This window comes from Pithys albifrons, chromosome 4 (assembly GCF_047495875.1).
Source record: "Pithys albifrons albifrons isolate INPA30051 chromosome 4, PitAlb_v1, whole genome shotgun sequence".
Classification (NCBI taxonomy): Eukaryota; Metazoa; Chordata; class Aves; order Passeriformes; family Thamnophilidae; genus Pithys; species Pithys albifrons.
The window spans coordinates 84,828,497-84,853,105 of record NC_092461.1 but is presented as its reverse complement, the minus strand read 5'-3'; the positions used below and the strand labels follow the sequence as shown (position 1 = coordinate 84,853,105).

General features: G+C 36.8%; 1 protein-coding gene across 1 annotated transcript in view; it reads right to left on the bottom strand.

Moving 5' to 3' along the window:
* The window catches only part of CDH7 (cadherin 7), an 89,853-nt gene that overhangs the window by 54,937 nt on the left and 10,307 nt on the right, over nucleotides 1-24,609 (bottom strand). The window lies entirely within an intron of this gene.

Genomic DNA, 24,609 nt, shown 5'->3' with positions numbered 1-24,609 from the left:
CAGGAAATGTATAGTTCTTTACAGAACTGAAAAGTTTTCTTGAGGAGGAGTTACCTTGCCTGCACCTCTTCCTTTCTCACTATGAAAATAATGAGGAAGGGAGAAGAGGAATAAAAATTGCCTTCTCTCAGCCATGCAGGCACCCATACTTACTGGTGATACGCAGCTTTATTTCTACCTTTTCACTAAAAGCAAGGAGGAACTAGGAAGCAAAAAAATACCAAATTAAAAAAAACACCAAGCCAGAAGCAATCTCCTTGTTCTTTTTATAGCTATAATTTACTATCACAAAACAACCAAGAACTGCTTGTGGGAGGAAGACACTCTTGTATACATGCTCCCCTCCTGCTTTCCGGGAAGACTTAAAAAGGGTGTATAGAGATTTAACATGTAATTTCTGTTCTTGGATTCACCATTTACTCTGTTCTTGGATTCAGTATTTACTGTGCTTAGATATGGAAAGTTTTGAAATCCCCTTTCCTCTCAGATTATCACTGTTAGTATATATCTTGTTTTACGATGACTCATAAGTTACTAAGGGTTCAATGTGGCTGATTTGGAACAATTTCAATGCAAGTAATAGCTAATATTTAAAATTCAGCATAGCTAATGGAGTTAACATTTAAGTAAAATACAATGTGCACAAATACTACATTTCTGCAGGTCTAAGGGCTTCACAAACACCTTAGTTACTAATATGATTGCTGTTTTCAGGAGCCATGAAACTCTCACTCTTGTAAACTAAAACCACATTTCAATATCAACAGCTTAAGACACCTTTTTAGATTTCTTTTTCAGTCTCATTACAAAAGTCATGTGGGACAGAAACAGACTCCTGAACATTTTACTGATGTCAGTAAAGGCTTGTGATTCATATAATTGTCTTCACACACACGTCAGTGAAAGCACTATTCAGCAGGTAATGATTTTCTTATAAAAGTCTATTTTCCAAGAAATATTGAGAAAGTGATAAAGGAGCTCCTGGAGGGCTTTTGTTTGCTTTTAGTTTTATTAATTTATGTAAAACTATAATACAGGCCTAGGCTCAGAAAGAAATATGCCAGTCTACATTCAGTGCTTTCAGCGTTAACAGATAATACAGAGGACAAGAGATCCAGTCAATATAAATGACTATACCCAAAACTCCAACACGTTTAATTAGAGTTTGAAAAGAAGGAATATGCTTGTAATGCTGCCAGAGTTTCCTTATCTCAGTAGTGTTGACAATATAGTAGGGAACCAGCACAGACAACCATAATTTGCCATGTCGACCTACTAGCAATTTCATGCACTGTTTTGTTGCCTCCAGACTTTCTCTTTGTCTGCAAGTGCAGAGATAGTCATGTGGGAATACAACAAGGTCTCATGCTGCAGACCACAGTATAACCACGTTATATCTATCTAACACAAACAGTTGGTGACAGACTCACTAAAAATCCAGTCAGCCTCAACAAGACTTTTGTGTTGATTTTAGGACCCAAGACCTAAGAGCTTCTGAAACAGCTGAGGTCCAAGACGTTTCTGAGATCTCTTCACATTCAGCACTGGCCCTATAGGTTGCCTGCACTCAGACTGTTTCTGAATCATCTTTTGTCTTGCTATAGGTAATACCAAAGCCCTACAAATGACCACAAGCCACGCAGATACATATCTACCCAGGATCACTCCACATGCAATGGCATAATGAGAAATTACCTATCAAAGGAGCACATTTCACATTCAAGTTAAAACCAAGGCACCTCAGGAGTATAGCAGTTGTGTCATCCCCCAGTTTATCCTTAATTGGCCTCCTGTTGGCAAATTGTACAACATTTGGTGTAATTTGATCTTTAAGACAGTATATAAAGCCAGTCACATCAAAGCTCCTTCTAAGATCAAGTTATTCACACAGAGGCTAGATTAAGAAAACATATAAAAGATAAAATAACTAAGAATGACCAAGAGAGAGGAGAGGAAAACAAGTTTAGAAAAAGGAAAAAAAAAAAAAGAGGTAAAAATATCCACAAAAAAAATCAAAGTGAATGGGAACATGGACAGGTCTGAAGTACCAGGAGAGACCAGGGAACTGATGAAGGACCTCAAATTAATGTGGCGATGGGGCAACAGAAAGACAAAAGGAGATAGGTAAAAGGAAGAATGACATGTTGAGATGGGAGGAAACAGAAAGGAAAATAGAAAAAAAAATGAAAGAAAATAATGTAGTAGTAAGTGGAGTTCATCTCAAGGGGCTGATGGTTGTTAGGAAACAATAGTATTTGAGTGTAACTCTGTATAACTTTATCAGCATCTTCTTTTCATACTCCGCTTAAAGCAACAGGAATTAAAAGTGTTGATAAACTGAATCTGAGAAGGTGTCATTTTACTGAGGATACGTAATACTACTACTCTAAATATATCAAAAAAAAAACCAGCCTACTCTGGAGTGGGGAAAAAAAAGAAGCACAATTTATACTGTCACTGATTTTAAAGTCCTGGAACCAGAGGAGAAAATGTAACAAACATGACTGATGTGCAGGGAGAGTAGCACAACTCAGCTTTCTGTGCACAAGCTAGGCATTTTTCTTTAAAACAAACAAACAAAACCCCCATTCACCCTGTTAATGCAGTTTCTGAACTATTTTTTCTCTTGCAGAATTCATGTTTTTGTGCCTAAGAAATTAAAAGAGTAAGAATTCGTATTAATTTACTCATTCTCTCCCATCAACAAACTTGGAATAAGCAGTTAGATTTTATTCTTCCCTTATTCTTCCATGTTGTTTCCCCAGTGAAAGGTTCAGAAATAGTGGTGGAAAAGTTCAGTGAAAGTTATATAGCCCTTATACTTTTAAGTGATGGATCAGTGCTCCAGGAGGATAATAACCTTATCACCTCAGCTACATGAAGTGACGTGAATATTTAATTTTTCCAACCTTTTGAAAAATGGGGTTAAACAGGAAAGAGAACAGGGAAACCTCTTTATTTCCTTGATGGTTATTGTTCAAACAAAATTCAAAACAGAAGTACTAAATTTCTAAAACTTTCACTTCATAATATTCCAGTTAGGATCTAAGTAAATCCTGAAGGCTTCTAAGTCAAAGACAAAGTTCAGATGAAAAGTTCCTCTAGGAATAACAGATATTATCATCTAAAGGCTAGTGAGATGAATAATTAATAGGAAATACTGGAAACTTGATGTGATAACAGCAACTATGTCATATTTCTATGATTTTTTTCCCTTAATAATGTTGTGTCTATAGTGCTCTCTCTCCCTGTGTACTTATATACTGTAGCTCTTTATATAGTCCTTGTACATATGTATACATTTAAGTGCATGTGTGTATACATACATACTCTTCCTTCTTATGCCCTCTTCTTTTTCGATCTCTGCAGATGCTGTACTCACAAATCTGTGTGCCTTCTCCCCTCTCCAGTTTTAATAAGAACATGAAATGCCCTGTGGCAACAGGGAATTGTGCAGCCAGCCCATTAAGTTTAGTGCAGCTACAGGAGGAACTCAAGCAGCTGCTGCTGTAGATGGAGCTGAGTGGGCATATGTAGCTGGCTGAGTATTCTTGAGGAGTTTTAATGGGCCATCATCATGACATGTCACTCTCCAAAATGACTATTTGTCATTCACTCTCTTAAAAAGACAGTTTGGCAGCTTTGAGAGGTAAAAACCATCTGTATACTGTGACTCATCATGTTGTAATTGCATAGGATTTATTGGGGGTGGGGGGACAACAATATGTATTGTAGCACCACCAAGAGCCTATAGGTAACATAACACATTTGTAACAGCAACTGGCAAAAAGAGACTTGCTCCCCCCCCCCCCCCCCCCCCCCCCGAATTTAAGTTTCTCAGAAATCAGCTTCCTAGAATGGGGAAACAGACCACAATGTTTCTAAACAATATGCACATAGTAATCCTTACAGACCCGGTTCAATATTCAGCTTTGGGCTTTTTTTTTTGTGGTGGCATTCTTTGTTTTGTTTTTATTTTTCCCCATACCATTCTCTATCGGTACTTATTCCTTCAAGCAGTCAAGTGGTCATTTTGAGTATCTCAGTAACAAAACTGCATCACTTACAAACCAAGCCACAGTGCAGTAGATTTGCTATCTGACTTACCATACAAAAACTGCTTCTGTTTTTACCCCATAGATTTAATTTTTTATTAAAGAAACCAATGACTCAAACCTCATTCATACAAGTGCCTAAAAAAATTAAATCATGTGTAAATACCACTGGAGTGAAATTCTTTTTACAAAGTCTTGAATGTTTGTTCTTACTAGCTCTATTTTGGGTCTTACTCATTTTCCAGGAAAGGGATTAAATTCCTTTCCATACATACCAAGAGTATTTTCACATGAATCTATTCATAATCCACCATACAACTTGCTGTTATATACTAAACCAACGTATTTACTGGTCCAGTGATTTGATTTATTTTGTTGTCAAGAATCACTGAAGCTCTAAGACAAAATTCTCTTAAAGTCACTACACTCTTTCAGCAGTGTAATAAAACTGTGTGAGGATGCTTTCTCCCTGCATTTCCCACATATGGCTTCTATGAAAGTGTTCAGGCTTAAAGAATGAAGCATGGCAAATAAATACCGAAGACACTCATATACTTCATAGAAGAATATCTCTGGGCTAGCAGATGTCCACGGACTTGAAAAGTTTATGTGTGTGCGTAGCAGCTTGCAGAAACAGAACCTTCAAGAAACTTCACTCATTCTTCTCAAATTACTTCCCAACTACACATGAAGCAATCTCTGCTTGCACAATATTGATACACATAAAAAGCTTTCATAAGCATACAACTTTTTTTTAACTGAACACATTATAGATGCATGAATATATATATTTACAGTAATATATTTTTCTTCTTATGCCACTGGACATACCTCTATTAACTACTTATTATTTCAGTATTATTTATTTATTTGTTTGCTCATTTGTTTATGACCAGACAATGCATGGATGTACATTCCCTTATGGCAGAGAAAGAAGGCAAAGAGCAGAGAAGAAACAAGAAATGCGGTAACAGAATTTATATGCCTGCAATAATGTAAAATTAATGCTTTTACTTTTTCACCTGTTCTTGAAAATAGAAATAAGAAATTAGAATGCAAATATTGTGATTGTAAAGTTGTTTCTTCCCTATAACTCTTTCTACTTAGCCATAGTAATTTGGGCCTAGGATTTCAACCATGGAAAATGAGAGTTTATTAGAGGATCTATTTTTTCATCTCTTAACTCTGTAATCTATAGAATTATCTGTAACAGTACTGAGTAGGAAAAACAATCATATACACTTCTTGTTTGACTACCATATCAGTAATACCAAATTTACAAACAAAAATGCATTCAGTATTATTGAAGTATTTCTGAGATAAGACATGTACTTATGCTGAATGTGTTTATTTTAGAGTGGAAATTATACCTCCAATATTGTCTCTTCTTTGTCAAACTACTGATCTATAGTTTAGAGTGATTATCCTCTTTCTGCTTCAACTATCCAAAATAGCTTGCAGCATTGCTTGGATGATAATGACTTTTCTCATGGGAACCTGCTTCCAAAGAACATTAGTACCAAGGAATAGACACCCAGAGGGTGTAGAGCTTTTTCCTTTTTTCCTTTCTGGTTTTATGTTATATCAATTCTTCACATTTAATTTGGTTTTGAAAGTTTAATGCTACTAAAGATCCACTCATAATCTTACCTTGTGTGTTAGTAGGAAGTGCTGAAACCCTGACAGACTACAAGACAATGGTAAAATATGCAACTGTAAAGCAGTTGAAGTAATTAGCATTACTAATTGTGTCTGTGGAAGCTTATAAATACTGGACTACATAAGAGAGTATGATCGGATAATTTTAATGATGGACTTGCAATACAGAAAAAATGTAAATAACTGGGTCCACATCCTCACTAATCTATCACTTCCTGAAAAGAGTTATGGTTTTATTAATTAATATTTACAAAACTGGCAAAACAAAGAAAAATTCACATGCTGGTCTAAATCTTATTTTTTAACAAAAATGATAACACAGATGTCAAGAATAACAGTATTTACTACCTGTGGTTTGTTTCTTAAAAAATAAATTCCTATTATCTTTCTTTTTAAGTTTTATATATTCGGAAAAATGCAATAATTGGTGCTGACTTTCTTGGAACCTATGTAGTCAACTTGAAATGAACAATTCTTCAATATGAACAAATTGGTTGTATGGCATTTCCCAAGGAATTTCCACAAATCTAATGCCATAAGTCTTCCCAGTAATATCAATGGGACTACTCCAAGACTTCAACTGCAAAATTAAGACTTTGATACATACCCACATCAGACACAGTCAGTACTTTGAAAGGCAGGTTGAGAAGAAAGTTACAACTGGTCAGAGCTTACAGTGGGCCAAGGAAGTAAGTCAAGAACAGAGAATTTGAACAGAAAATTTTACAACATTTTAATATGAGCAAATTATTTCACATGAAAAAAGTTGTGATGAATATCTATAGCAAAGGATTACAATTGCATTGCTAATATAATGATATAACATGAAATATAGCATGATCAAATCAAGTAGAATATTTGGCATCTTTCTGTAGACACTTACTTTTAAGACACAAAGCCTTAAAATGAGTTCCCTTAAAAAAGATCAGAAGAATTCCTTCGTTAGTCTATTATCTTAAAACACACGTTACTGTTGTCTGTTTACATTCTATTTAGAATATATTTTTCAGTCTAGCTTGATTAAACACCCTAACATTTCTGTAGTGCTTTCTATTAACTACTATGACTGATTTCCAAGACTGCAGTTCAGTAAAGGTAAAACACTGAATGACAAATAAGATGTTCTTTCAGTAGGCTATAGGACAATTTCTTTTCTTTTTTCCCTATACTATTATGTATGTATCTGAAGATAGTTTGTCACATTGATTTTTACCCCGAAGTATTTCACAAATCCATCCATAGATACATAAAGGCTAGTTAATTCACAGCCTATTGTTCAAAATTCACTTCAAAACATAGGGATAGTTAACCTTTTGCTACACAAATTAAACCTCTGTTTAAGAATTCTCTAAGTTAAGAAATCATCCTCATCCATATACATTGCTTAACTGTCATGTAAGTTGGTACTAAGCATATACCTAACTGCCTTTGTAAAAGCCTTAATCCCTAATCAAAGAGGAAGGTTCCTTTAATGAACATGTGTGTCACATACACTAATTGTAAGAAGCAACACTGAAAGCTTAACTGATTCCATTACATACATTCACCCTGTAGCTGTTCAGTATTCAGTACAAGCTGAAGCAAAGTATGCACAGTAAATATGGACACTTGACAGTTTGCTTTAAACTGTTCAAATCATTGACAATCCTTTGTGAATAAATACTTTAAAATGTTTGATTTCTCCTTAGCTTCTTTTTAACTATTCAAACTCTCAGGTCTGGCAGCCCTTTCAGAGATTAAACTAGGCTGATTTCAAAACAGTAATTCATATTTTGGTAGGCATTTTAACTCCACAGGATTAAGGGCTGGAAAATAAATGATTTTAATGTCCATGTTTTATGCTGGCTTTCAGAAAGTATTTGAAGGGAATGATAATGCTTTAGTGTTTCAAACCCATAAACAACCTGCCTTAATATGAACAATACAAGGCTAATTGTTAAATGTAACAGTTTCATGTAAAGGGCAGGGTTCTCCTAGTGCCTTTTTCTATGTTGGTGCACACAATGAGTGTTTAACAAAGACAGTATCATCAAATTCCTATGCCATCATTATACCATGTTTCCTAAATAATATTTTGACATTTCAAATTATGTGAGAAGATATTTATGAGTTAAGATTGAAATTCAGACGTTTTAAAAAAAAAAAAATCATGGATATGAGATTTGCCATGTACAATGCTGATGCCAACCCAAGATTTTTTCATCTCTTCTTCATGTTTTTACCATAACATATTCCTGCTGTGTTTCTTACTCACTGTCATTAAATGCTGGCAATACAGTCAATTTATGTGCCATTGATAAACAAATTATGAGAAAATAGTAAAATGGGAGGTGCTATTTTACCTTGGTCATGTACTTGCTGAATCTACATTAAAATTCAAATTATGCAGCCCTGTTTCTAATTCTGAAAGCTATCTGGCTTCTACTGAAAATTTCAGTCTTCCTTCAGAAACTCATTTCTGAAGGTTGCAGTATTTCACATATATTAAGAATTTTCCATTTACATAAAGACCCCTCTGATTATAAGAAACAATATATCCTTTTGACACTATAAAAGACATTGGAAAAGGTCCATAATTTAAACTCTTTGGTGGTCCCTGATGAAGTTAGAGCACTCATACCTAATAATTTTCATGATCATTTTCATGATCAGTTGTTCCCCTTCTGAATCAGCTCTGACTCAATTAAAGTAGTGCACACAATGAGTTCCTTATGAGAAAACTCCCTGCTTCTGAAGCATTGTGGTTAACATGAAGGTTCAGCAGTTATTATTGTGCATTCCGTTAGCTACAAACAAGATTAGTCATGTGAATTTACTCTCATCTGCCTTAAATGTTTCCAGCCAAATGACTGTTACTGATTTGTCGGTCATACTTCTTGTGTATACCATCAAACACCTCCTGAAGGGATCTTTCATAATGGTATCTGATTGTTTTATTATAGTATCTGATCCATTTTACAACTAAATCTGAAAACAATGAATTACTCTTGGAGATTAGAGTTTAAATCACTACAATACTTGCCCCCAGCATTCAAGACTGATCTTTGCTAAGTTTCACTTGACACAGCATGTAAACTTCTCTACCAGATTGTCGGAGCACTCTCAAAGCTTAATTGATCCAATTTGCATGTCTCATCCTGGCAGAATTGTGCATCATTTCTATCCTCTTGGACTAAGTGATCACAATCTAATCACTTTGTATACAAAGCAGATGGAAGGTTTCCAGCTCCTTTGCTATCCCTTTGCATGCATCCATATTAAAGCAATTCTAATTCGACAAGCAATCCGATCTTTCTGTATTTTTATAGGATTACTGTCTCATTGATAGGCCTTCTGTCACCAACTGTAACATTCAAAACTTCATGCTCAAGGCGTTTTCAGTTTTGTCTCACACCTTCTGTGTGGTCCATTAAAATGATCATTTAATTTAGCAACTTCCCTTAGGGAAGTTCTATTCAGCTTGGTGTAAATCAGCACACCTCTATGAACTGCAAGAAGGGTACAATTCTATCAACTGAGGACCCTGTAGTTTTAAGGGGAAAATAAACAATTAATTATATACCCATGCATAAAGTTCTGAGCCCTATAAATTAACAGGTAGTGTCAAAACCGTTTTATCTTTTTAAAAGGAAATGTTCTTTTAAATCCAGAAAATATTTTCCAAATAGTAACTGCTTCTGCACATGAACCACAAATGTCTTACATTACTTTGCTTTACACTTTCCCTTCAAAAATGTGCAAAACTGTCATTTAAACATGGAGTAAAAAGTTTATACTGTTTACAAATAGATAAAATCTACCTTGTGAAAATGGCAAAAATAATTCAGAGCTTCTGCAAAGAAAAGTCACAAGCAAATTAGTCAAATTAATGATGTATAAATTCCAAATATCACTAAAATCAAACTTTCTGAAGTGAAGAGAAAGTTCTACTTCCTAATCTCACTTGTAGTTCACAGATGGAATTTATATTCTCCACCTATTTCTAGTTTATATACATCTTCAAATGTAATTGGGTTTCTTCAGCCATGCTCTTTCCACGCATTCCTAATTGATGAATCCATTGTCCCACAGTACCTCTGCTCTTCTGGGAATCTGTAATTAGCTAATATTAGCTTATTTTTTTCTTTTACATATATCCCTTTCATCACTTCTATTTCTGTTGTTTACATTAATCTCTATTTCTATTTACTCAACAACACAAAAAGATTGTTTGGGTGTTTTTAAAATTTCTTTTCAGTGATGAATACATGAGAAACCCTAAAGCATGTTGCTCATGGAAGTGATCAGTCACTGGTGGTCAGTGTTCATGATAGCAAAAGATAAGGAATACCCTTCAGTTTTCTCTGCAGCAGTGGAGGACTGGAAGGCTATATAAAAGAATAAGGGAATCAAAATACATTAATTTCTGCAATTTTTGTCAAAGGTAAAGCATGCCAAAATAAGCATTAGGACAGTAAACAGACTATTAATGCGCTACACAATTAAAAGTGGTAGTATAAAACCAGCAATGCCTTTCTTTCACTTGCTTTTCAAATAGAGTCAATGGACAAGTCGTATGTAAGGTGTTCTTACTGCAATCATGGCTAAGTCCTACAAACACAAGCTCTTTCCAGGAGATGTTTCAGGTTACATAAGAAAGTAAAACCCCTGCTATCTTCAGGTTCTGTTCTCATTTAACAGTGTACAGTCCCATAGCTTACAACTGGGTTTTGCAGGTGCAAGTCAGTGGAACATAACAAACGCATCTGTGGACGACTCAGTTTGCTGTCTCTCAGCTGTGTTCACTCAGCAGGACTAATAGCAATAATAAGTACAAAAAATTATCAGCAGAACAGGCAGGTGTGACTCCCACACAAAATTCATCTGCTAAGTAACACAGTGTAATTTTATACAGTCACTTTTAAGAGCGAATTTTCTGCTAGTCTGTAAACAATCATTTATTAGAGCATCATACTGTTTTAGTGAAGACACAGTTTCTAAGTCAATGTGAAGAAGGCTCATGGCCCTGAGCAGCCTTTCCCATGAGACAACCTGCTGCTGCTTCAGACAGTACCACACTCTACACTGAAGGCATTTAAATACTGACATAAAAAATTCAACAATATTGAATGTTTGAGCCCAACCTTACATAAAACATCAGGGAGGTTCTATTGATTACTGAGATGCACAACTTCAGGAATGTGAACATAACTCTTACTTTGCCTTCCAAAACATCATTCATAAAGTAATATTAACCTCTACCAAACATTATCAAATAGTGCCTTGACGTTTAAGAAAATCTGTATTATTTTATTGCATTAATTCCATTGCTATCAACAAAAGTAAAAATACACTTTGATTTTTAGATTGAATGTAATGTTCATCCTCAGTTGTATTTATATTTTCACCAGATCCAAGTTATTATGGGGGGAAAATAATCTGGAACTTACATTGATTCTGCTGGAGTTCTGTTATCAGTAAAGGTTATTTACAGGTACAAGAGTGTTTGTCTGTATCAGAAAATTTGTGATATTGCAGATAATTTTGTTCACTCTAACAAACTTAACTCTTGATGGTTAAGCTTCAGCATGTTTCCTCTTTATTTTGCAAATTATTTTATGAAGCAGTTTTCCAAAGTATTTAATCTGATCCATAACCTGTTAACATATACTACTACAGCCCAAAACAGTGTTCTGAACAGATATCTGCAGTTTAAGTATAGTACAAAGCATGCATCAAATAGTCAGAACTGGAAGGTGGAACACTACATAATACACAGATGGTAACACAATTTCAGAAGCAAAGGTAAATATCTTCAGTTTTTAACGTAGTATGAAGATACAGATCCTTATACCTCTAAAGATACCAGAAGGATCTGTCATCAAGAAGGACATCTTAATCTTTCCATCTTCCTCACAGCTTCATTGCTTGCTTGGCAGGTATTTTGGAAGCATGACAAAGCACCTGGGCCCTCAGTCTGTACCATCCCACATGAAAAGCAGTCATCAATTTCATTTTGTGTTACTAGAAGCAAAATTTAAAAAAAAAAAAAAAAAGGAAATCCAGAAAGATGATTGCCATCAGACTAGCAGTATGGACCATCATCTTCTACCCATCTCTACTTACTAAAATAATAGATGAATGGAAGTTGTTGAATGTGATACTGTCTAATTTTGACAGGACATTTAAATTAGTCTGCAGAAAAAAAATCTAATGCAGCATTCAAAAAGATGGGAGGAAATATATTTACATGAAATGATGTCAAAATACCAGTCTAGAAGGAAAGGTGTCTACTGAGGTTCTAAAAACCATGGGTGTCATTATTTCATTCCTTTAACTCTCAAGAAAATTGTTAGGTGTGAGCTGCATTCTTTAGACCAGAAAATTCATCATTTTGAAACTTAGCTCTTATTTTGGAAACAGTCTGAACATGGCCCATTTGTTGCCTTTACAGCTGCACATATTTGCATCCTTCCATCCGTCTGCTGAGAGCTCAGACTTGTCTGGACTCCTGCATTTCTGCATGTTGTTTTGCTTATCCACACTTTACCTTGACCCAGCAATTCCTGGAACTTCTATGTATGGAACTCTATTCTGTCTTGTCCTATGTGGCTTGGCTCTATGCTGTTCATGTTTAAGGCTTTTTTTGAACAAATTCCAAATTCTCTAACCCTCATCAGTAATGTTTTCTAAGAATTCTTTACATCTTTCATTTTCTATCCATGGCTTCCTTGTTCCTGTAAAAGAAATATAAAACCGAGTTCTACTAGTTTTTTGTCTTGATAATATTTGTTTTTGCTGCTGTCTTGTGTCACACATTACCTTGCTGCACATGGCATCTTCCTCTTCTGATTACAAATGAGCTTCACTTACCATTCTGTCTCTTTCAAATACTAGTGAACAGACCTAGTCCCTTGCACATTTCTCAAACCTGTGTGTTACTGGATGTCTGGCTAGCTGCTTTCCTTTTCTATCTCTGCTAACATTACCAAATCAGCTAGCATTGGTACCTACACGGTCTTTCTAGAACCTGTGTAGTGGATTGATGCAACTTAAATCAATGTGTGAGCCATACAGATGCATATAGCTTCCTTAGCAAAGAGCAAAGAGAATCAAGATGTACCTAAGGTGTCTGGAAATCCCTGGAAAGGTGATGGCATGCCTCATTCTGGATGCAATCTCTATCCATGCGGATGACAAAGTGATCAGGAGTAGTCAGCATGCACTCATTAATGGTAATTCACGCTGGATCAACCTGATTGCCTTCTACAACGAAACGACTACCTGGATGGATTAGGGCAGAGCAGTGGAAAGTGTCTACCTTGCTTGACATCAGAAAGGCTTTCTCAGCACTGTCTTTCTCAGCATTCTCATAGGAAAACTTGGGAAGTGTGGACTGAATGAATGAAGAGTGGGGTGGATTGAGAACTGGCTGATCCCAGAGGGTCATAATGGTTCAATACTGGGCCCATATTGTTTAACTTGGGTATCAATGACTTGGAAGAAGGGTCAGATCGTCCTCAGCAAGTTTGCTGATGACACCAAGCTGGGAGGAGTGGCTGTGCAGCCCTTCAGAAGGACCTCAACAGTTTGGAGAAAGGGGCAGAGAAGACTTTATGGAATTCAACAAAGGCAAATGCAGGGTCCTGCGGGGGAAAAATAACCCCATGCACCAGCACAGGCTGGTAGCTGAATTGCTAGAAGGCAGCTCTGCAAAAAATTACCTGAGGGTCCTGATGGACAACTTCAGGTCCACGAGCCAGCAGTGTGCCTGCGGGGTCAAGGCAGCCAATGGTATCCTGGACTACATCTGGAGGAGCATTGTAAGCAGGGTGAGGGAGGTGATTCAGACCCTCCACTCAGCCCTGGTGAGGCCACTTCTGGAGTGCTGTGTTCAGTTCTGGGCTCCTTGGTACTAGAGGGACATGGAACTCCTAGAGTGGGTCCAGCAGAGGGCAACGAAGATGATTATGGGACTGGTGCATCTCTCTTACAAGGAAAGGCTGAATGAGCTGGGCCTGTTCAGCCTCAAGAAGATTGAGAGGGGACCTTGTAAATGTTGTTAAGTATCTGAAGGGAGGGGCTCAAGAGGATGGAGCCAAGCTCTTCTCGGTGGTGCCAAACAACAAACTAGAGGCAACAGGCAGAAACTGATGCACAGGAAGGTCCATCCGATCACAAGGAAAAACCTCTTTATTGTGTGGGTAACTGAGCACTGGAACAGGTTGCTCAGAGTGGGTGTGGAGTCTCCCTCACTGGAGACATTCAAGAGCTGTCTGGACAAAATTCTGTGCAATGTGCTCTGGGATGACCCTGCTTGAGCAGGGAAGTTGGACCACATGACCCACTGTGATCCCTTTGAACTTTACCTATTCTGTGATTGGATTTTTATACCTTAATCTAAAATAATATTTTCATTGATTGCTTTCGTATGTTCTTTGCAGTTTTACATCAGGGTCTAGAGTAAGAAAAACATAGTAAAATAGTTCATCATAGTCCTTCCTTTCTCACACTCTTTGGGATAGTTTTTTTCTTTTCTTTAACTTTTTCAATCTCTATTTTCCTGTACTAAAATCATTAAGACTAGAATTTTTTACATTTTGTTTGACTCTTAAGATAAATTTGAATTGATTAAATGTGTCAGTACAAGCAATAATTATTCCTCAATGGGAGGTCCCTCCATTGTTTGCTAGACATATATACACCTATGGACACATTTATGTGTATGCTCCATCACTGCTGTAATTCTGATTCTTGTATGCTTGTTCCATAAAACCTCATTGGACATGGCTTCATTTAGTTTATCAGTCACAGAAACTGAAACAACTTTTCAAAAAACTAATACTTCCTTTGGCTTGGGACTCACTGAGGACTACACTTGATTCAGCATCAGGAGAAAACCAGAAAATCAATAAGCCTTTTTAAGATCTTTGGAGTGGTAGTGGACATGAACTTGCAAAGAGAGTTCATCAATAGTGGAATTGGAATCATACAATGAGAAAGGAAGTAATAGTTTCACGTGGCTTATTTCCTGTTTAGAGGGAGATATAATGGAGTGCTTTTGTTCATGGTTTTTTATTGTCAAGAAGAAACTCAAAAAATAGAGGGAATGAATAGAAGAGCAGTATGGATGAACAAAAGACTGCAGTGCTGACTCAAAAGGGAAAACGTTTAAAAGTCTTGCTCGGGTAAGCAAGAGTCAAACAGTAAAGGGCAAAAGGTGGGGAGGATAATGGTCTACATAAGCATCAAGATTATGAACATCCAGGAGCAAGTAGAATTATTTAACAGTTTTTAATACAAACATTACCCAGCATTATAACCCTGCAAGTGAAAAAAAAAGACCAAAAACCATAAAAATATGCCAAACACTTTTCCAAATGACTACTCTTCCCTTATAATGTGTATAAATTGTATAAGAAAGACAAGTTAAGCATTTTGCTACTTTATGGCATTGCATTTATACCACGATTATGGAAACTCAAGGAATGACCATCTGCTTTTCCCAGCTGTGTCTAAAAACTTTTCATTGTTACAGGATAACAAGCTAAACTTTGCCTAATACAGCACCTGCCTACCTTGTAAGGAAAATGAATTGCTTGATTGCCTAGTCAGCAGGGTTACAATTTGGTACCTCAGTATGAAATGTTTAAGCAGCTTATCATCCTTACACATGTATCCAAGTACCAGATTTTCCGTATTTTGGAAGCATTTCAAATGGAAAATAACTTTGTGGGTTCAATTCTCACACATACTCCACAGCACCAGAATTGCGTGTCTCTGTAATCCTAAAGGTAATTTCTGATGACTTACAGAAACAGGAAAACTAAATGAGACACTATGACTGTGGCAGAATTTTGTAGCATTTATGCAGCAAAATTCCTTTATGTCACGTGGAAAATGTTATTAAATGTATTTCTTTCTACTCAGAGAGGTACAAAGAATCTCCTCTTATGTAGGCAGAACGTTATGTAAAACTGTTCTTAGCATACACTCTATTCACCTATATCAAATACCACAATGCAGGCATTCTGTGCTCTAAGAATACTGTATAACTATATGAAAGGAAGGCACTATTTTTTCACTGTCAAAATGTGGAATATGTTGATATCTATTGCAAATCTTTCTTCAGCATTTCTCTTTTACTAACCTACAGACCAAAAATCAGTTAAAAATTCAATTTTAAAATGACCAGATAATTGTATTCCAACATTAATATTCTCAAATGGTCTCCTAGGCTCAATGAAACTGGTATCAAGATTCTGGATTAAATCTTCAGTTACTGTATGAACAACACAACTTAATAATCAAAACTTATTAAAAAACTTTTGCCTTCTTCTTGAATGTTCAGAATTATTTTCTTTTCCCAGAGGAGCACTCTGAAAAAGACAGCTTAAAACTGAGCCAGTAAGGCCTATTTTGTATTTTCTGGTACATGAGCAATTGCACATGAAATGCTGTATGCAAAAGAGCTATATTTGTCTTGGTATTCTTATTTATCTGAAAAAAAAAGTTTATTGTTTGCTATGTTTATGACTTACAGAGTGCTTCTACTATACTATGTGACTTACATAAATAACAGTATTTCTTCTGCAACAGCACAGGGCTTTAACACCAGCAAACACTTGTATATGGACAGAACTATTAATGGTAGCAACTTTTAGCAGAGTCAAAAACATCTGGAAGAATTAATACTAAATATATTCTACCATTTTATGAACGTATTTGCTGATTTTGGTGATCAGTTTCTTTCATGGTGTATTTTTCTATTGTCAGTGGAGTCTCTTTATTGGCTAAGCTTATATTTAGCCTAGGAATGTTAGGGTGGTTCCCATTTATAGTCAGGTACAGTGATCCATAGTTAGGTGTTCACAACATTTATCTATATCAAGTAAACAGCCCCTCTCACTATTTTTAACTGGCTGATCTTCCTTCTTACAGCCTTAAAGTTATGAGATTAAGCATTATGACATCCTTAAATTTCGCTTTTGGTATAAGCTGGTATTCATATCATGACCACAGTTTGAACAACTAGGATACAATTAAGAGTTCTCCCAACAGTGAAAATTCCACTGCCTTTTCCAAGAGCTACTTGTCTCTACATGACAGTAAGTGTCTCCTCCAATGCAAAAGTGTCAGAGAAGAAGCTGGTTGTATAAGGTAGCTAACAGTTATAACTGAAAGAACTAAGCAACCTAGTGTATTAACATCTTTTTTTTCTCAGCAGTTGCACCATTACCACTTAGCTCAGCTATCTCTTCGCGGAAATGCGTAATGCTGAGAGAAAAAGATTATACTGCAGAGATTTTCCAGAACTTGTCACCCGCATAAATATGTAAAATTCAGCTAATTGCACATGAAGGAATCATTCCCTGATTTTTCAGGATCTCTTAGATATGTTGTCCCATATACTCCCTCTAACTGCTCACAATTAGCATATATACACAGGTACTATTTAAGTGGTCTCCCTGACATCCGATCCCGTCAGATCTCAGAAGCTAAGCAGGGTCGGCCCCGGATTAGTACTTGGATGGGAGACCTCCTGGGAAAATGCCGGGTGCTGTAGGTTCTAGTCCTGAGGACTTCACTGGCACTGTCCAAGCTCGCTCGGCCATGGCAGATGAACCTCAGGACTGAAACGGTGGGGCCAGTTCTGTGCACGCTGAGCCTCACCTAAAATCCACTGCGCAGGCTGGAAGGGCACACCCACGGGGGGACAGCCCTTCCCAAATCTCCGTTTGCGAAGCCGAGCCACACACACACACACACATTTAAGTGGTTATGGAAAAAGAAAAGAAAAAGGGACTTAAGAAATGTAGTATTATATTTAAAAACAAATGTGGAGCAAAGAAGAAATTCGGCAAAAGAATTATGACAAGGCAGCAATAGTTCTGGCAGCACTTTTAGACCGTGACACATGGAAAATACTTAATACATGGAATGAATGCCCAAAGAGTCTGTAGACAGACACGACTAAAAGAAGAGGTATAAGAAAGAAAAGCAATATGAAAAAGGTAGTGTGACAGCCGGCTACAAGATGTAAAACTTTAAAGCATATGCAGTTTGATATTTTGAAGGCAATTGAAAAATACCCTTTATCTTCATTGGTCTGAAAGAGGATGCAGCCTTCTACTAACATAGATATTAAATAGGTCTGTACTTATTAATTTCAAGCAACTTGTCATCCATAAATGCTGGGAAGTAAAGGCAGGAAAGAAATCTCTGTTATCTATTCATAATGTTTTAAAATGCCTGATGAATCTCCTTTGCAGATCAAATAATATTCTATCTTCATGGCAAAGAACAATAGTGGCCTGTTGTTCTCAAACTGTTTTCAGATGTTGACTAAGACTATATGTCTCTGAATTTTGTCACTGCTTCTTAGTCTGCTATTACCTCTCCCCTTACAAGACCACTGCCTCAGAGCAGGGGTTGCATTTGCTTGCATTTTGTCTAGCACAATAATTCATGAATGGACTTCCTTAGCCTTAGAATAATGCAAATACAGTTCTCGGTAGCTGTAGTTTTACAGTACTTTATTTCCAATGTTGTTAATACACAACTATGAGACTAGAGGATAGAGGTAAATCTGGATGTTGAATAATAGCCAATAGCAAGAACTAGAGGACCAAGAACAACCTCAGGAGACAGAAAGGAGAAGAACTGACACAGCATCACCAAAAAGAAGTCAGCTGAAGCTGACATCAAAACTTTAGGTCTCATGCTTTCATGAAAATAAGGTATTTTTGATAACCAGCAAAGCATTCAGGAGACTTGCATCTACATATAATTGCAAAATTAGCTTTTACTCTTGCTTTTCTGTTTTGCCAGAGTCCCATAAAATATAGTTTTAAATAATGCCCAAAAGACATTCAGAGCAGAGTAATGCAGGTAGAACCTATGAGTCTACACAAATACTGAACTGGTATTACAGTATTATATAAATAGCATGACTGTGCCATTGAATAAAAAATTGCAATGAGGGCTACTTAACTTACAGATGTTGTCATCACCTTCACTAACCTTCCTCTTCCATAAAGGCACATGTTAAAAATCAATGTTCTATATTATACTAAGAGATCAAAAAGCTGCATGTTCTGGTTCAGTATCCTACCATAAGTCTCTCAACTCTATTATCACTTCTAATAATGAAATTACATACAAATTGTCTTTTAGTGCTTGAGTGTGTGAAATTGTCATCACTTTAAATCCCCAGCACAAAACCCTTTTCTGTATCCAATCAGCTATGTAAGAAGAGGACTTCCCGAAAAGAGGGAAGGGGAAATTTCATTAGAACTGTGTTGGCTAATGAAATCAACCAGGAAAAGGCAGTAGATTTTAGGTTATCCTTTTGGATAATTCTTCCTGTGTATCTTAATCTCACCATTCTCCCCAGAGACACTTTAGCCCTGAATGCTAAGCTGGAAAAATTCAGATTGTTAGTCAGCTCTTAGTTATTTGGGGTAATCCACATGAAGTATGGTATGGAATAACGCAAAGCCTAGAGTGACTATCCAGTGAAGAAAAGTGTGCACTACTAGTGACTCGACAGAACAAGCTGAGCTGATAAATTCATATCACTGCTGTAAAACTAAAGCATCCCTTCACCAAGATCTATTCAATCCACAAAGCAAGTAAGCAGGACTTGACTATTTTGTTTGTCCATTTGTTTCATTTGCAGCACTTGTGGTAGAAAAACTTTTGCCAGGAATGGCAGGTCCCATTTTACTTAAAAGGTCAACTGTTATCAGTTTTCATAGCAGAGAAAAGCAAAGAGCTCTTGAAACAGAGAAATATCAGAAATAGAGGAGATTTGCTTCTTCCCTTTTATAAATGGCCCTGGGGGAGTATATAAAACAACAGTGCTTCAAAGATTATGATAAAAGTTAATACAAATAGTTAAGGGGAAAAAATAGCGAAGGGGAACTTTCTTTCTGAGTTATTATGCTGTCTTTGTTTTCCATATAGAGGCCACAAAGACATATAAAAAAATAGTTGTTTGCAGTTTGGTTTGTCTGTTGTTTTTTGGGGTTTTTTTCCCAAAACTACTTTGGGTGGGAAAAAAAGTAAAAAAAAAAATCTAGGCAAAGCCATAACTACTCTGAGCCAGGAGCTTACTTGCAGAGCAGACATGAACATTTATCTTGTGAAATGACCCCAGGCCGAAGCCAAGCAGAGAGCCCAGGACCTTATGGGTGCCTCCAGAAGCAGCAGGAGGGACAAATTCCTCCAGGGTTGCACTCAACCTATCTCCTGCCTTGCTATCTGCAAATGAGGCAGCCCAATCTCTCTTACCTACATTTAGCCTTCATACCATCACTCCATCTCCTCTCCATTTCCAAAAGTGTCAGTAAAACTGATGTAGTTCAGTTTCTAGAGAGATGAAAAACTGTCTGGTCTAATTCTGTCCAGAAATCCTCAGCTCTTTCATCACAGATGAAACTTCCTTAGTTTCTCAGCAGCTAATATTCCTGCAGAGTGGTCCAAGTTTGACTGAGTGGCCAGCACGTTCACAATACTTGCTGTGTTTAAGTATTTTAGCAAAGACACTCATTATCCAAGTCAGTTAGAATTCATCAGCCAGATCTGAAGTTGTCAGACTATGATTTTATGAAAAGAGCTCTACTGCTGACTACATTGGTACGGCTTTACATAAGGTCAGAGTACAGAAAAATATAACATAAATAATTCCATCACCCTATTGACACATTCCCATGGTGTAAAGGAGAGCACTCTGGACTCTGAATCCCAAGGACCTGAGTTCAAGTCTCAATGCGGATCGTCCCCTGGGCAGTTCAAAGCCTCCCTGCCATCCCATCCTGTCACATCTCGGATGCTCAGCAGCGTCAGCCCCGGTTAGTACCAGGTGCTGTGACAGTCCCGAGGACTTCACTGTCACCGTCCAAGCTCACTTGGCTGTGGCAGATGGACCTGAGGACTTAAACGGTGGGGCCAGTTCTGCACACTGTGCCTCACCTAAAAAATCCACTGTGCAGGCTCGAAGGGCACACCCACGTGGGGAGAGCCCTGCCCAAACCTTAATTTGTGAAGTCTGGCCATACAAATTGACACATTCACCAAAACCTTTGAAAAACAAAAAATAAACACAAAACCCCAGTATCCTCCCTGTTTGGCCTCCTCCTGTCCAAAATGGAAAAAAAACCCTCCCTTCACTATGTCAACAATAACATACACTTCTTGTTATTTTTCTGCTTTAAAAACCTTTTCCCCCATCCGGCCTGGAAGATCTCTTAAAACTTGTAAAACATGTGAATTCTCTTAATTGACCCAATTTTATAGGTAAAGTTTAAGTTCACTGCATTTTTTTGTATTTCACTCATTCTGCACGACTCCAGAAAATAATAAATAAAAAATATTAGCTTTTATGTATTTCTGTCCATGTTTTAAAATTCATTCTAACAGGCTTTTTAATCTTAAAACAGAGTAAAAACAAATAGGCAGACAAAATTATATTGGAAGGCAATGACTGTGACCTCTAGGATACTATATGCTCTTAGTTCACCCATGGAAACTTTTTTCTTGATTTTATGATCTAGAAAATGCAGACTAGAATTTATGTTTTCCTTTCCCATACATTATAAGTAACAACTACATGCAGGACATCTTACAAGTTTCAAGTGTTATTTTTGAGAACTACCAGTGAGCCTCTAAAAGTTACATATCAGCTTCTTGGGTTTGTGCTTAATCAAAAGTCTGTGTCTTTTATTTTCAGTCCTTCATAGGTTAGCGAGATCTCACGGGAAAAGAAGAGTTCAACTCAGCAAAAAGCTTGAAACCGTCCTGTAACTATAGCTAAATTCAGAGCCACTGAAAAAGGAGTGTTGGTTTGGATCCAAAAGAAAACAGTGAAGCCAGCCATCAATAAGCATCTCACATGGAGTTCACAGCCTTGCTTCATTTATTCAGGTTTATTTGTGACTTCGCTTGATTTTTTTAACTTTTTAATGAGAAAAATGAAAGTATTACTGGCTGTCATTAAGATGCTTTTGAGGAGCCTGAAACTTGCAGTAGAACACATTAGAAGAAATTTTTAAAAATTACAAATACAAACAAAACAAACAACAAAAAAACCCTTCAAAAATAAAGCTCCCAAACAAATAAAAACCCCACAACTTCCCCAAAAGACCCAAACAAATGAATTAGAAAAACCCCAAACCAAAACAAAAAAGAACAAACAACAAACCCTGAATGTCTGATAAGTAACAAAATCAAAAATTGCATCAAAAAAATTTTCAAATTATACTATAACTGCATCCCTTTTTGCCTGTGTGTACCCATAGAAACTTCAATTACAAGACTGTATACAGCTTTTCAAATACTTAATGTAATAGAATACACATTTTCCTAATTTTAGGTGTTTATGTATTGAATCATTTAGAACTGCCCAAATAGATTCTATTAAAGTCATTTATATGGAAAATACAGAGTAAGGCATTTCACCAAACATATTACCAAGCCACAGTAAACATTTTCCAAAAAACAGACGCCAACTATGCTTCTAGCTCAATTAACATCACAGTTAACTGCCTCATTTCCTACACAGAATGTCTGGAAGAGAACAGTGCCTATCCAAACAGGTAAATGGGCTGAACAGTTAAATGCTTTAGCCCTTCAAGTGAACATAACATATGCTGTGCTGACAGACAGAAAAAAATTGTGTATGATTCAGTCCACAATCTGATTACATGTTAAGGCACCTCCCAAGAGGTGCTCAGAATTACATCCAAGATGATTAAAATTCATACCACAGAGGGGAAAGATCTAAGGTAAAACAAAAAAAAAAGGAGAAGAAAAAAAGAAAAGAAAAAAAAGGGCACAGAAGTTCTGTCACCTCTGATTCCTATCAGCTGAAAACTAAAAGAACTCCTTCAGAGGTTTCCCAAAAGTGACATGAGAAACAGGCTCTGCCACCTTAAGAAAAGAAATATATATGCATTTATGAAAGAAAATTCAGAAGGAAGGCTGCAATATACCTCAGGTATGGATCTGGCACCTCGTTAAACAAACATGAAACCACTGAAAAATGTAGTGAAAAACTTGTCTTACTGAGATGAACAGGAATCCTGTTACATAGTTTACAAGGAGTAGGATTTTATCCTGCATGAACATGTAATTGAAGTGTCAGAATGCAGACACCCAAGAGGAGTGAGTTAATGTTGAACATGGAATTAACATTGGTATTTCACAACTCTTGAATGATTTGCTGTGTAACCCCAATATTCTCCAAATGTTGCCTTCTATCCAGAATTGCCTAAGGCTTGTAAAACTGAATAGTGGTGGGGAGACAATATTCCCTATTGCAGCTCCATTTGCTTGAGTGTTTCTGAAGCCTTATCTCACAGCCCTTAAAAAGCAGGAGGAAGGTCCCTCCTTCCTGGATAGGCAGTGAGATTGGCTCCCTGCAAAGCATCCTGAACATAGGACAGTACAGAACTAACCTCCCCAGGAGCAGAGCACTCTGGAGAACATGAGGCAGAGTCTCCTTGCTGGTTTCACTTTACTTGATGAGAGAAGTGAGTTATGCCAGCTTTTTGCTTTCCTGTTGCTTCCTCACCAAGAGGAAAAAAACAAAACAAAAAACAGAACAACAAAACAAACAAACAAACAAACACACACAAAAAATCCAGCCTTCCTATCCAAACTAAATCTTGGTCTTCTCAGTCCCTACCTGCCTGCAAAGGATTTGAATCAAGAACAGTAATATTTTTAAGAGGAGAAGAGGGGGAGGAATGCAACTGCTGCTCACTTCAGAGTGGTGCTACACATAATATGTTAAGGCATAGAACAGAAAAATCACTTCTTCACCTCTTTGGTCCCCTATGTAGGAATGCAGCTTCGATCATGATTGCACTTCAGAAGCCACACAGTGAAAAACCTCTTCAGTGAGAGGGTTAAGAACTGGGCACTTCTTATCTTACAAGATGCTCAGCAAGGACTCTGTTTCCAGTAAAATGGGCTTCCTTTTCTAAGTGCAAATTTTTATCTGCTTTTCCTATAAAATGGATTGCTGATACAAATGTGAGTTTCTGATCCAACAATTCATACTGCTGATACAAAAAGAGGCCGGGCAGAGACAGTTTCAGATAAAAAGAAAAATCAATAAAAAAGGTTTGCATTTCAGAAGATATCTGCTTATGAATGTCAGGACTCCCATAAAGGACAGGAAAGAGCAAACTGTGAAGCTAAAAATAATCATGTACATGCAAATACCATGTACTGTAGCGCTGCCACAGCATTTCTGTCCGTAACATAGCAATCAACTGAATATGAGAATTACTACAGATCAAACCGGTCTTCACTTAAGTATTTAGAGACAGTTCTTTTGTAGGGAAGAAATTCAAATTTGCAAGCCACACTTCCTATTTTATCAGTGAAAAGAATGCCAGATAGGCCATTTTCAAAGGCAGAAGAGAAGTACCAACCTGAGAACAAATCTGCCTAAAAGACAAACTCACACAAACAGCAGCTGCATGGCATCAGAATGGAAACTGCGACATAGCCTCAAACTTTACCAAAACTTTCATGACTCATGTAATACAAGATGACATTTCTAACGTATCTTTCTTAAAGACTCAGTTGTGCAAAGTACTAGTCCCAGTTCAGAAAAACACCTAAACAGAACAACAGCTGCAATCATTAAAGCAGTTCATCATTTAACTTGATTATTCAGTTGGCATGATTAAATTTTAAGTGCTTAACTGTATTAACACAAACATCAAGGGTTTGTCTCAGTAGGATGCATTAAGTAAGCTAAAATTTATTGCACTTGCACATTTGAAGCAGCTGATTTCAGATTACTTCATCTCCTTTTCTACAAGCGTGCTGTTGTGCCAGAAGCTCAATCCCCTGTTTTCTATGCATTTGCTATATTTAAACAAGAAACTCTATTTATTGA